The sequence below is a fragment of the Phoxinus phoxinus genome (genome assembly GCF_949152265.1).
Source record: "Phoxinus phoxinus genome assembly, chromosome: 23".
NCBI lineage: Eukaryota > Metazoa > Chordata > Actinopteri > Cypriniformes > Leuciscidae > Phoxinus > Phoxinus phoxinus.
The window spans coordinates 1,956,521-1,969,802 of record NC_136898.1 but is presented as its reverse complement, the minus strand read 5'-3'; the positions used below and the strand labels follow the sequence as shown (position 1 = coordinate 1,969,802).

Sequence of the window (13,282 nt, the reverse complement as noted above, 5' to 3'; positions counted from 1 at the left end):
GGTAACCACATAGCAACTCCCTGGCAACCACATAGAAAGTTCCTGGTAACCTTAGCAACCACGTAAGAAGACCTTGGTAACCATATATAAAGACACTGGTAACCATAAAGCAACACCCTGGTAACCATAGCAACATAAAACAATCTAATTCAAAAGGAAAAACATTACAAACAAATAATGAAATCTAGTGGAGCTCAATGTGTTATTTCATGTTTATCCTGCCGGTATTTAGGCTTACTGGTTTCAGTCCATTCAAATTAATATTTGCTCACTGTATATCGTATTTCCAAGGCTAGCCTTAAAATAGCAGACACTGTAAATGTTTTATTAAAAAAGTTCAATTTATGGCAAAGCCTTAATATCTACAGATATCCCGGCTCTGAGAGCAGGCAGGGCAATATGACACAAGATAGATGCGTCTCATTTGAGACGAGCTTTGCATATTCAGGAGCCGCTATAATAAAGTCAGATGGATGGGGTGTGCATCGTTCATGATAAGTAGAGGAGAGAGAGAGAGAGAGAGAGAGAGAGAGAGATGTAAACAGTGAGTGACACGCTGCTCTAAAATAAGCCCTTCATAACCCTTGTGTCTCCTACCTGACAGGAGCTGTAAATCCCCAATGTAATGATGATACGGCAGCAAAAGCAGCAGTGAGCGCGCTCCGTGAGGCCTGAGGACACAATACATCTGAATGAGCAATAACTCAAGACGCAAGTCTTCTTCAAGACCCTAAAAGACTGATCAAAATATAGCCACGCATAATGACTGCCATTGAAGAACTTACTATACCCATCAGCAACTCTCAAATCTGCCCAGCATCTGCTTTTCTATAGGCTCTTTGTTTCATTCTATGCATATTTCTATATGGAAGCCCATTTATGGAAAAAATCATGCTCTAAAGTCATAATTATGGGGTGAAAAGTTTAAATTTTGACTTAAAAAAAAATAAAGTAATGAAAAGTAGAAATAATGACTTAAAAAGTCAAAATTATGACTTAAAAACTTGAAATTATGACTTGAAGTCAATTATCATATAAAAAGTCAAAATTGATGTCAATGACTTTCTATGTCAATTTAGACTTTTTAAATCATGATTGTGACTAAGTATGTCATGGGTGCCCATTTCAGCCAGATAAGAAGAAAAGTCATGCTTTGGTCAGTCATATATGACATAAAAAGTCTAAATTATGCTTAAGTCATAATTATGAGAGAAAAAGTAAAAACTTACATCATAATAAATAAATAAATTATGACTTTGTCAAAATCGACATTTTATGTCAATTACAACTTATTTCTTATAGGTCAACTTATTTTAAGTCATAATTTTGAATAGGTATGTCAATTTATGGAATCCCATTACCACCAGATAAGAAAAAAATCATGCTCTGGTGAGTCATAATTATTATGTCAATTTCGATTTATCTCATAATTATGACTTTTAAGTCATAATTTCAACATAATTAATAATTTCAACTTTGTATGTCAATTCTGACTTTTTAAGTAATAATTATTCTAGCTCTCTGAAACAAATCATGTATGAATATCTTTATCTAGCACTGAAAAGGCATCGTATGCCATATTTTATTTCTGTTCAAGTTGAAAATTATGTTCAAATGGAAAATTATGCATACTACTTTAAGTATAGACTTCTATTTACTGTAAACTACATATTGTTTCTTAAATACAGAATGTGAAACATTGCACAAAATGTTGAAATCACTCTCAGATGAAAAGGGTTCCCATGGGATCACTTTATGGACTTAATTTTAAGTTTTAATTCAATTTTATTTATTAATCAGCACATAAACACACTTTATCACTAGAAACATTTTAAATATTCCATCAAACATGAAATTATTATGCAATCATTTAAGACTTTTTACCTTATATAAAACATTTCTGGCATAAAGTGTTCTTTAAAACTGAGAACCATTGAGCGGTTTTGCATTTTTTGCATGTTGCATGTTTAATTTATAGTGTGGTATCTAATTGCTAGTTGCAATTCCAATTTCTTAACTTTCAAATCACGGGTTAAAGACAGATTTATTATTGCTCCAGTTCAAATGCATGAAAGTTGCGTTGCATTGTGGGATACATACAGTAGGCATAGGCTATTCCTTCCAGTATTCTGTTTGTTTACTGCACGTCATGTCTGAGAATGCACACAGTGCAGTGTACGCTTGCCTTTGAACAATCTGTGGTTGAGAGCGCCACCGTGTGGTTTAAATCTGTTTCTGCCAGTCCAAAAACACACACAACACGCTGCGAGTGAACGACTCCTAACCGACGCCTGAAGGTAATCTAATCATCGTGCTTTTATAACCATCGATTTAGTGGCTAATACTTTACTTCTATAACCCCCTCTGTTAGTTTTCATCTAAATAGTCTATGTTTGGTATGCATGGTTGTTTATTTGATATTAGAAGCTTCTCCAAATTATTTCTCAGTGTCCCTTTTTATTCTCTCAAAGCGAGTTTCATGCACTGGAGTTATTCTTACATGCATTTAAAACACTAATAGTTTGGAGTTTGAAGCTATATAGGCTATACAGTGCGTGCACGTTTGGGAAAACGGTGCAAATGCATAGATCACTTCACAGCAGACCGAGTTGTCTGGCATGTTAGACTTGTAAAAAGAACACGCTTGCTGTGGATGTTACAGCTAAAGGAGCGTCGCGCGCGTCTGTCACGCGTCTCGTTTGGGAATTGCATTAATTTATTTATTAGGATGAGATGCCAAATATCAGTTTAAGTTAGATTAGCTGGAGATCCACTTTGAGGGTTTGACAGTAGTGAATAATTTACAGAGACAAACATGTAGATTAAGCAGAAGCCGTCCTGTAATGTCGGATATAACACGCTGTCACGCGCGTCCGTCCTTTCTTGTTCGCACGGCGTCATTTTAACATCAAACCGTCGCGCTTTGTTGATGGAGTATCAAATGCGTTTAGAATGACACTCGGTCTTTGGTGGAATTCACAATTCTGAATGGAAATTGACAAATAAATGTATGCGTGTGCGCTGAGGAAATTAATTGCTGAGCTGAGGTGTGACAGGCTTTGAATAGAGGAGGAGATAATGACTTTATCATCAAAGCGCTGGATACATGACAGCCAGAGGACTGGAAATGAGGAATAACTCACTTCACAAAGCACACATGGATCAGCTGATGCAACTAGTCTGCGCTTATTATATTCATATATTTGAATGACAAAACAAACAGAGATTTGGGCCGATGTTTGCCAGCAGAACACCTCAAGTTGGTGCGAGGCGTTTAAATTAAATTTTGGATAGACATCTTCAGTTGTTTATCATGTGGCTTTTTATGTTGGTCTGCTATGATATTATCTGAATATGTTTTGATGTTGCTTTAGCTAGCCGGTGCTAGCAACACAAGGTCATGTGTTCAATTCCCACTTACAGGCGAAACTGGAAAAATTTGAATATGGTGCAAAAGTTCATTTATTTCAGTAATTCAACTTAAAAGGTGAAACTAATATATTATATAGACTCATTACATGCAAAGTGAGATATTTTAAGCCTTTATTTGTTATAATTTTGATGATTATGGCTTACAGCTTATGAAAACCTTTTCACAATATTCTAATTTTGAATTTGGGGTTTTCATAAGCCATAATCATCAAAATTATAACAAATAAAGGCTTGAAATATCTCACTTTGCATGTAATGAGTCTATATAATATATTAGTTTCACCTTTTAAGTTGCATTACTGAAATAAATGAACTTTTGCACAATATTCTCATTTTTCTAGTTTGTTTTCTTCTGTAAGGCTCTCTGCGAATGTCTATGGAAATAAAAGATTGGCATTCAGTTCATCGGTTTTATTCAAGCGTTTGCGTCGCGATGATGTCCTTTGCTGTCTTCTCATGCGTGCGGCCTTTGTAATCTCACACCGATATAGCAGGGCTGAGAAAACACAAACACAGCAAACAAACGCATTGTTTTCCCGGAGCACACACACACACACACACACTCTCGTTCTGCGTTTGAGATTCTCTGGAGGAAGTCTTTCAGACCTCGCGATCAGCCTGTGTGTGTGTGTGTGTGTGTGTGTGTGTGTGTGTGTGTGTGTGTGTGTGTGTGTGTGTGTGTGTGTGTGTGTGTGTGTGTGTGTGTGTGTGTCGTCTGTCAAACTCCACGCGGGAGAAGAAAAACACTCCATTCCCCGGGTAATTCATCTCCTGCTGCGCACAAGAAAAATGAGTGAAAGAAAGTAAATACGCTCCATTCAGAGACAGATGCATCATGGGATGCGTGTTGCCTTCCTCTCCACTGCCTCAATCATGCGATCACACACACTGATCTGAGGGAATACACTGAAATAACGATATTGGCCTTGACATTTTTTGCTCTGGATGTTTAATTGTGTTCCTCATGTAGGAGCGAAAGATGCAGATTGTGACCGGGAAGAAGCCATTAGTCAAATTACACACACCGTCTGGGTCTTTACAGAAGCCCATCTCTGACACCGGCCCCTTTTATTGCAGGAGAATGATGGCAATTCTAGCGTGACACACTCATTTCTTTTGGTTCAGACGTGCTGAATAAAGGGTTAGATGAGGAATTTCTTTGTCATCGCGGAACAAAGCAATAAGGAAATATGATATTTTGTAAGAGGGACTTTAACTATATCATATGGACCATTTGTATATGAAGCACTCGAGATACACTGACTGAAGAAGTTCAATAGTGAAGTTCTTGATTACCATATATTCTGATTCATCCCTCATTCATCCCCTACAATAAAATTCAAATTTTACAATTATTTTATGGGATAAACGTAAAAAAAAATGGTGCATAACTACAAAAATGAAACATTAGTGTACAGACTTTTATAATTCTTTATTAATTGTGCATAGTATTTCACCATTTTTATTTAAAAAAAAATTATAATATTATACCGTAATAATTTTTTTAAAATGATTAATTAAGGGATAAGTCAAATTTTATTTGATTTTTTTTTCTTTTTAATCTCCAAGAGGCCAAACAAGAAAAACTTATGTTATAACATGACATGTTATATGTTATGTTATGTTATGTTATGTTATGTTATGTTATGTTAGGTTAGGTTAGGTTATGTTATGTTATGTTATGTTAGGTTAGGTTAGGTTAGGTTAGGTTAGGTTAGGTTAGGTTATGTTATGTTATGTTATGTTAGGTTAGGTTATGTTATGTTATGTTATGTTAGGTTATGTTAGGTTAGGTTAGGTTAGGTTATGTTATGTTAGGTTATGTTAGGTTAGGTTAGGTTATGTTATGTTAGGTTAGGTTAGGTTAGGTTAGGTTATGTTATGTTATGTTAGGTTATGTTATGTTATGTTAGGTTATGTTAGGTTAGGTTAGGTTATGTTAGGTTAGGTTAGGTTATGTTATGTTATGTTATGTTAGGTTATGTTATGTTATGTTAGGTTATGTTAGGTTAGGTTATGTTAGGTTATGTTATGTTAGGTTAGGTTAGGTTAGGTTAGGTTGTTAGGTTAGGTTAGGTTATGTTAGGTTAGGTTAGGTTAGGTTAGGTTAGGTTATGTTATGTTAGGTTATGTTATGTTATGTTAGGTTAGGTTAGGTTAGGTTATGTTAGGTTATGTTATGTTATGTTATGTTAGGTTATGTTATGTTATGTTAGGTTATGTTAGGTTAGGTTAGGTTAGGTTAGGTTATGTTGTGTTAGGTTAGGTTAGGTTAGGTTAGGTTGTTATGTTATGTTAGGTTATGTTATGTTATGTTAGGTTAGGTTGTTATGTTAGGTTATGTTAGGTTAGGTTAGGTTAGGTTATGTTAGGTTATGTTAGGTTAGGTTAGGTTAGGTTAGGTTATGTTATGTTAGTATTTTTTCTATTAATTGAGGAATGTCGAAATGAATTACTTTTTTTCCTTTAAAGTAGGCCAAATAAGAAAAACTTATAGTACAAAATGTATTATATATTATATTATATTAGTATTTTTTATTAGTAATTGGAAGATGTATTTTTCCTTTGATCTACAAGAGGCCAAAAAAACGTAAATATATAATAAATATACACTACCATTCAAAAGTTTGGAGTCAGTAAGATATTTTAATGTTTTTGAAAGAATATAAAGCTTATATTTTAGTTTAATATATACCATTCAAATGTTTGGGATAAAAGACTATTGAAAGAAGTCTCTTCTGCTCACAGAGGCTGCATTTATTTAAAATAGTGACATTTTATTACTGTTTAAAATAGCTTTTTTCTATGTGAATCTATTTTAAAGTGTAATTTATTCCTGTGATCAAAGCTGAATTTATCATCATTACTCCAGTCTTCAGTGTCACATGATCCTTCAGAAATCAGTACAATATGATGATTTTAGAAACATCTATGATTATTATCAGTGTTGAAAACAGTTAGAAATAGAAACCCTGTAACATGTTTTTTACTGTCACTTTTGATCAGTTTAATGCATTCTTTCTGAATAAAAAATGTTTTAAAAAAAACCTTACTGACCCCAAACCTGTGTGTGTGTACGTGCGTGCGTGCGTGCGTGCGTGTGTGTGTGTGTGTATGCATGTGTAATTTATATGACAATGAACAGTCTTGTTATTTCATGCCATGTTGGATTTTTCATCACCGACCTCAGACAGGCGATCACATGATTATGTATGAGAGGGCAAAAGCATATTAGTTATGATGCCACTGCAAACAAAGGGTAAAGTTCTGTATCCAGTGAATCTCGGGGTGTTTTCAGCTCCAGTGCACAGGAGTAAAGGCCTCCGATTAATCAGGAACTCTCTTTAGGGTTTATTCCCTCTCTCCCCTCATTCCTCTGAGTCTGAGGTACATGACATTAAACCCACACTCATCTGCCTTCATCTGTTCAGTGACCAACGAGAAGAGTGCAACCATCTTTTAGTGTTGCCTAGATTTAAAAACAGTTATCAGATCTAAAGAAATATAAGTTTGCATGTGTGTTGCAGATAAGAAAGTATTTGGACACTTTAAAAATGCATGCAAAATGTTATCTTGGCCAAACACAACACACGTTCTCTGAGACACTGACAGATGTTTCCTCAAGACCTGACTAGTGTTCACTTCAAAGACACATTAGGGCTGGTATTAAATCTGCAATGGGTGTGTTCAAACATAGGTTCAAAAAATTATATTTCATCATGGATCTCTTCTCTCTATATAAAACAACACTCCCACCTTGTGGTCTGAAAGGCACGAGTAAACCTGCATTGACTCGGAAGGCATAATACATATTATTATTCAACGTAGGCTACTTATGAGGCTACTACATGTACCAGTTAAACTTATATCGACTTTTTGGCTAATCTGTATAAAATATTCATCTTTTTTTGTTGTTTTTTTTTGTCTTGATTCTGAAGGATAAATCTTTAAGAATTCATGAAGCTTCGAAAACTTTGTGAATCATTTGTTTCGATTCAGTGATTCGAATCAGCGCGAATCAAACTGCCAAAGTCACGTGATTTCAGTAAACGAGGCTTCGTTACGTTGTTACGGTGTGATTATTACTGATGATCTCTGTGAACATATAAGGTTTTTAAAAAAGTATTATACATTTGTAGGCATTTTAATGACACATTTGTAGAATACAATAGAAAAGTTTTAGTTTAGATTAACCAAGCTCTCCAAAAATTAATAAAATAACATATATTATATTGTACATTAATATTTGATGGCATTAGTTGTAATTGGTTTGTAAAGGGTGTTTTTAAATGAGTTTTCGTTGCATTTACGCAGTTTTGACCAGCAGGCGTCACCAGCGTGTAGCGTTTCGAGCGCTTCGGAACAGTGAATCATTTTGCGAATCAATTGGTTCGAATCAATTGAATCAAAGTTTCGAAAAGCTCCGTTTCTCTTTTCACTTTCAAAACGTATTTATTCAGATATATCTCGAAGCAGATTTCTTACTAGTCCAATTATAATTGCAAATATGTCTAATTATCATTAATTCTACCTTTAAAATATAGCCTATTATGGATAGACAATTCTCATATGCCAACATCTCTGTGTGTGTGCTATAATTTTCATTTGTAAGGGATAATACACAGTTATAGCCTGTCATTATTGCAAAATAAACCCAGACAGCCGATTACAACTATTTGCTATTACACAGCTACTCACCAAATAAATAAAAATATACAGACATTAAATATTGCTTTGAGCTTAAATTAGCCTTATTAAAGATTGTTTTTGTTTTTTAAACATACAGCATTTTAGCTAAGCATTGCAATGAATAGCCTCAATGGTTTTACCTGTAGTTATAGCTTTAAGAAATAGCCAACCATAATTATAAGAACTATAGTACATTTTATAAGAGGAAGTGCAATCAAGAGCTTTAAAGTCTGGACCTTCATGAATTATGGACCATGTGTGAAATGTGTGTTTGATCTTAGCAAACACCTGGCTTTCTGATTACATAAATCATTAAGAGTCTGATTAAATGAGAACAATATCCGTTAGTAGGAAAAAAGCATTTTCAAAAGAAGAACATTTTTAGTGAAGTTAAATGGTTCCAAATGCTTAAGTAATATAAAAAATACTTCATAAGCAAGGAATTAAGTTAACTAGTCTATTAATTAACTGAAGTAATCAACTTTGCATGTGGGTTATAAGTAAGCTACCACAAAGCCAAATGGTTAAGATTCACATCACTGAGAAAAATTGAAAGAAATACTAATGTTTGACTTAGCAAACACCACAAATTAATTCCCCTTTTATTCGTCTTTATCATCATAACATATTTTCCTTATGTTTGATTCAGGTGTTGAGACCGGCTGTACACAGATCAGTTGTATCCTCTTTAAAGGCTTTTTAGACACGCACTTGGGAACTTCCCTGGCTTAAACCTTATTGTATATCTTGGCGCAGCATTTGGACATTGCCCTATAAGTATGTTATTTCTAATAAAGTAAAAGAAGTAATATACAAACTTATTCATAGATGTTATCCTGTAAATGCAACCATTAGTAGATATATTTATACTGTTTGTGATAAGTGCACTTTTTGTAACGCATCACTTGAAGATATTGAACATTTATTTTTGTATTGCCCTTTTTCTATTTCTTTTTGGACTGACTTTATAATAGATATGACAAAAAAAAAATTAACAGATGTCTTAATTTAGAACCTCATGACATTTTACTTTGTTTCCAAAACCCATATTTTCTGAAAAACAAAATTATATCATTAAGCTTTTAATTATTTTGGCGAAGTTTTATATTCATAAGACGAAAAATAACTCAAAAGAATCCCTCCTATATTACCTTTTATAACACGTATCTAACAATATACTTTGAAACTCTTTCAAACATTAGATCACAAAACAAAAAGCTTATAAAAACAATACAAATTTTAAAGCTTTTCAAATACATATAACTGCCTTGATATTATTATTGTTATTGTTATGTTCATTTTATAGCCTACTTTAGTTGATGTTATTCTCTGGTTAAACATTTTGAGCTGTATTTACAATGCATTGTATTCATCTTATTTTTTTATTGCATTTTACTTGAAATGTCTATAATTGAACTAAATAAAAATAAAATAAATAAAAAATTGCGAACTTCCCTAAGCACTTCCTCTCGGGGAAATCCCTGCCGCCATTTTGAAGTACGTTCCACTTCGTGAAGTGGACGAGGGAAGTTTATATGGACAGACCGACTCTACTCCATATGTACACTTCAGGCAGCTCCATATACCACAATGCAACATGATTGGGACGTCACCGCATATTGCGTTTAATTTACCCCACCACAAACAACTCTAGGATATATTCTTTTTTTTTATGTAAACAATTCAAACACACCTATATACATATAGAATGCTGCATTAAACAATTTCATTAAAAAAAAAAATATATATATATATATATATATATCAACCCCATAGTGCACTGAAAACCCTAATAAGTTGATTGAACTCAATTGATTTGAGTAAACTCGTTCCCTCAATTTAATTGAGTAATGGGTTCTCGCAAAACGTGCATATTAAAAGTTTATTTAACTTGGTGCTTATGTAGACTTGACTTAAATTGTTTAGTTCACCAAACTTGACGATTATTTAATGTACTTAGACAATAAAGTTCACTTAACTTAGTGTTAATTTCCACTCTTAACCCGAATTAGTTGACTTTAATCGCAAATCGCGTGGAAACCCGTTGCCCTATACCACTTTAGTTTTTACACAAGCTGAAACTAAACATGTTGAGTTGTATTAACATGGAACCCTAACTTTTTACACAAGCTGAAACTAAACTTTTCATTTGAGTGTCACCATTGTTGAGATTCGTATGCTGATTGTTGATGTCTATGTGTGACAAAATAACATGGCATTAAAAAAAAAGACGCGCGTCTTTTCAAGTGACCAGGCAGGTTTTAACCCCCTCCTCTTCCTTATGAAACTAAACATACTAAGTTATCTCTGCTAAACCTGATTAGTGCAATGAATCTTTCAGCTAAATAGTACAATCAACTAATGTTGTTTAGTAATGATAGCAGGTTTTTACTAAACATAAAAGAATAAGTAATGATCACTCGTAAGTTTAATTAGAAACAAAATCTGGGTTTACAGTGTGGATTCTAAGTGATCAAGGGCTTAGCACGTCCCAGTTCAGCCCATTGCAGTTTCCGCCAGAAGTGGGCACTCGTGGAACGTAAGCAATGACGTACATCCGAGTGAACGAGACGGAGGGAAGTTAGCGAGTGAAGGGCATGACAATTTTGGACTGGAACGCAGCCCAGTTGTACACTCATTATTGCAGTGCATTATGGGATTGAATGAGTGCCCTATTTAAGGGTATAGGGGGCGATTTGGGACACAGCCCGGCTCTCACTGGGCGACTCCATCTGAATTCACAGCTCAGCTGCAACAGATTTGTGTGAGTCGTGGCAAATGGCCAGAACAGTGTGCCAGATGCACTCACTAACCTCTGTTGAGGGATTTCAGGACAAAGAAACAAAGACAGAGACAAAGAAAGCCAATATACAATCACTTTGAGTCTGTGACTGTTACTCCACAACAGATCTTGCTCATTTCATAGAAGGCAAAGCCATTATTTTTCAGGGTTCAGGCCGGGATCTGACAGAAACCTGTAGTTTTTGTAAATCCGTTTTTTTTTCTTCTCATGCATAATCGGCCAACAAGTATTTAAGGCAAGATGATGCAGGCAAAAACATTTCGTTTTTGTTTCATCCACTGGTCAATTATGATATTTTGGGCTGTTTTGTTTTACATAATGTTTTGTTTGAGACTAGTGGAAAGAAAACATCCAAAATAAACTTAAGTGTTTAAATATCGATTGGCATTTGTAGATTTCAACAAGAATACATATCTTTAAAATAGTTTTTTTTCTCCACTTCAGTATCACTTACATACACCAAACTTTACAGATTTATTCCTATCTATATTCTGAAGGATTTTACTGAGGGGTTTGTTCATATATAATTTTCCTGATTTTATACAAAACTTTATTACTAAAAACATGGTAAAAAAATGTTTTTTCTTTTTCTGGCATATCTTTAAATAGTTTTTTTCTCCACTACAGTATCACTTACATACACCAAAATTTACAGATTTATTCCTATCTATATTCTGAAGGATTTTACTGAGGGGTTTGCTCATATATCATTTGCCTAAATTTTTATACACTTTATTCATAAAAACATGGTGAAATGGTTTTTTTTCTGGCATATCTTTAAAGAGTTTTTTTCTCCACTACAGTATCACTTACATACACCAAACTTTACAGATTTATTCCTATCTATATTCTGAAGGATTATACTGAGGGGTTTATTCATATATCATTTGCCTGATTTTATACAATATTGTATTACTAAAAACATGGTAAAATGTTTTTGTTTTTGTTTTTTTCTGGCATATCTTTAAAGAGTTTTTTTCTCCACTACAGTATCACTTACATACACCAAACTTTACAGATTTATTCCTATCTATATTCTGAAGGCTTTTACTGAGGGGTTTGTTCATATATAATTTGCCTGATTTTATACATTTTATTCATTAAAAAAAGGTGAATGTCTGTTGACAGTATTTTCTGAGTGATAAAAAAAGAAATCCAAAATCCCTTAAAACATTTCAATCAAATATGTAAACAAAATGAACCTTTGAACCTGGCTTTATCAAACGTTTAGAAAAATATGCAAATCACTGCATATTTAATTAGACAATGCCTAATTTGCATATTTAAAGACAACATTTCAAAAATGTTTGCATATCATAATATTATCAATCAACTGGGGAACAGATAGATAAATAGATAGATGATATTATAGATAATAGACAGTAGATAAATAGATACCATAGATACAAAATATCAAACCAAGTGGTAGGTATTTTAAAAAACAAATTTACAAGCACATACTTCATTTCATTTGGGATTTTGTTGGGGTTTGCCAGGATGTTAAGTGTTCTGAGTAGCGGTTAGGTGATTGTTTCTTAATGTCTCCAATCACCACCCTCAAGCCTCATTTACAAAACTGTGTAAGCACAGATTTTATCTTTAGAGATTGTGTGTACACTAAAATCCAACGGCAACGATCAGATTTATAAAAATGTTCTTTGATGTGGAAAAGTGCACTTTACCTTGTGGCAGAGTCAGAGAACTGCATATTTATAAGTCTAAGCAGCAATAATAATAATGAAACCCTATACACAGCATTAAAGGATAATTCCGGTATTTAACAGCTTGAGTCTATATTGTAGTTTGTTTTGGATGAACAAGAGTGGTGGACAACATTTTTTTGACAATGGTTCCTCTCTCGAGTTTTTGACTATAAAAGAATTGGCCATGGACCCATTTAACATTGGAGTCAATGGGCATGTCCGAAAATGTAATTAAAACAGCCAATAATGTTCGTTTACAAAACTGTGCAACTCACCGAGTGATTAGTGATGTTAGTTGATGTTCCAGAAACAAAAAGTGTTGCGAAATACAGTTTCTGTCGTGTTTTATTCGTCATTTTGTAAAATCCCATTGAATTCTGTTGAAGGACTGAGTGCTCGTTAATATAAATGCGCTACCGGAAAGGGGGCTGTTTACATTTGGTCGATGTAGTCTTTTTGCTCGCTTCCGTTTCTCATAAGGCTAGCAAGCAGAGCAACTGTGCTCCGGGAGAGTAAGCGAAATAAACAAACAAAACCTTGAAAATATTGAAAGACGTGACCACTGACCAGTGCAATATGAAGTTGAACTCGACTGTGACCGTGAGTGTCCCGCGAGACATAAACATCGGTTATCGCCATCAAGTGGTCGGGAGTG

The 13,282-nt window shown here is 34.0% G+C and overlaps 1 long non-coding RNA gene across 1 annotated transcript in view; it reads left to right on the top strand.

Annotated features, from left to right (window-relative positions):
- LOC306991867 overlaps nucleotides 1–1,926 on the top strand; it is a 21,914-nt gene extending 19,988 nt beyond the window's left edge. Inside the window, exon 4 of the long non-coding RNA XR_013796177.1 lies at nucleotides 605–1,926. This is a non-coding gene — a long non-coding RNA (uncharacterized lncRNA). The remainder of the gene's footprint in view (nucleotides 1–604) is intronic.
- The last annotated feature ends 11,356 nt before the right edge of the window (nucleotides 1,927–13,282 follow it).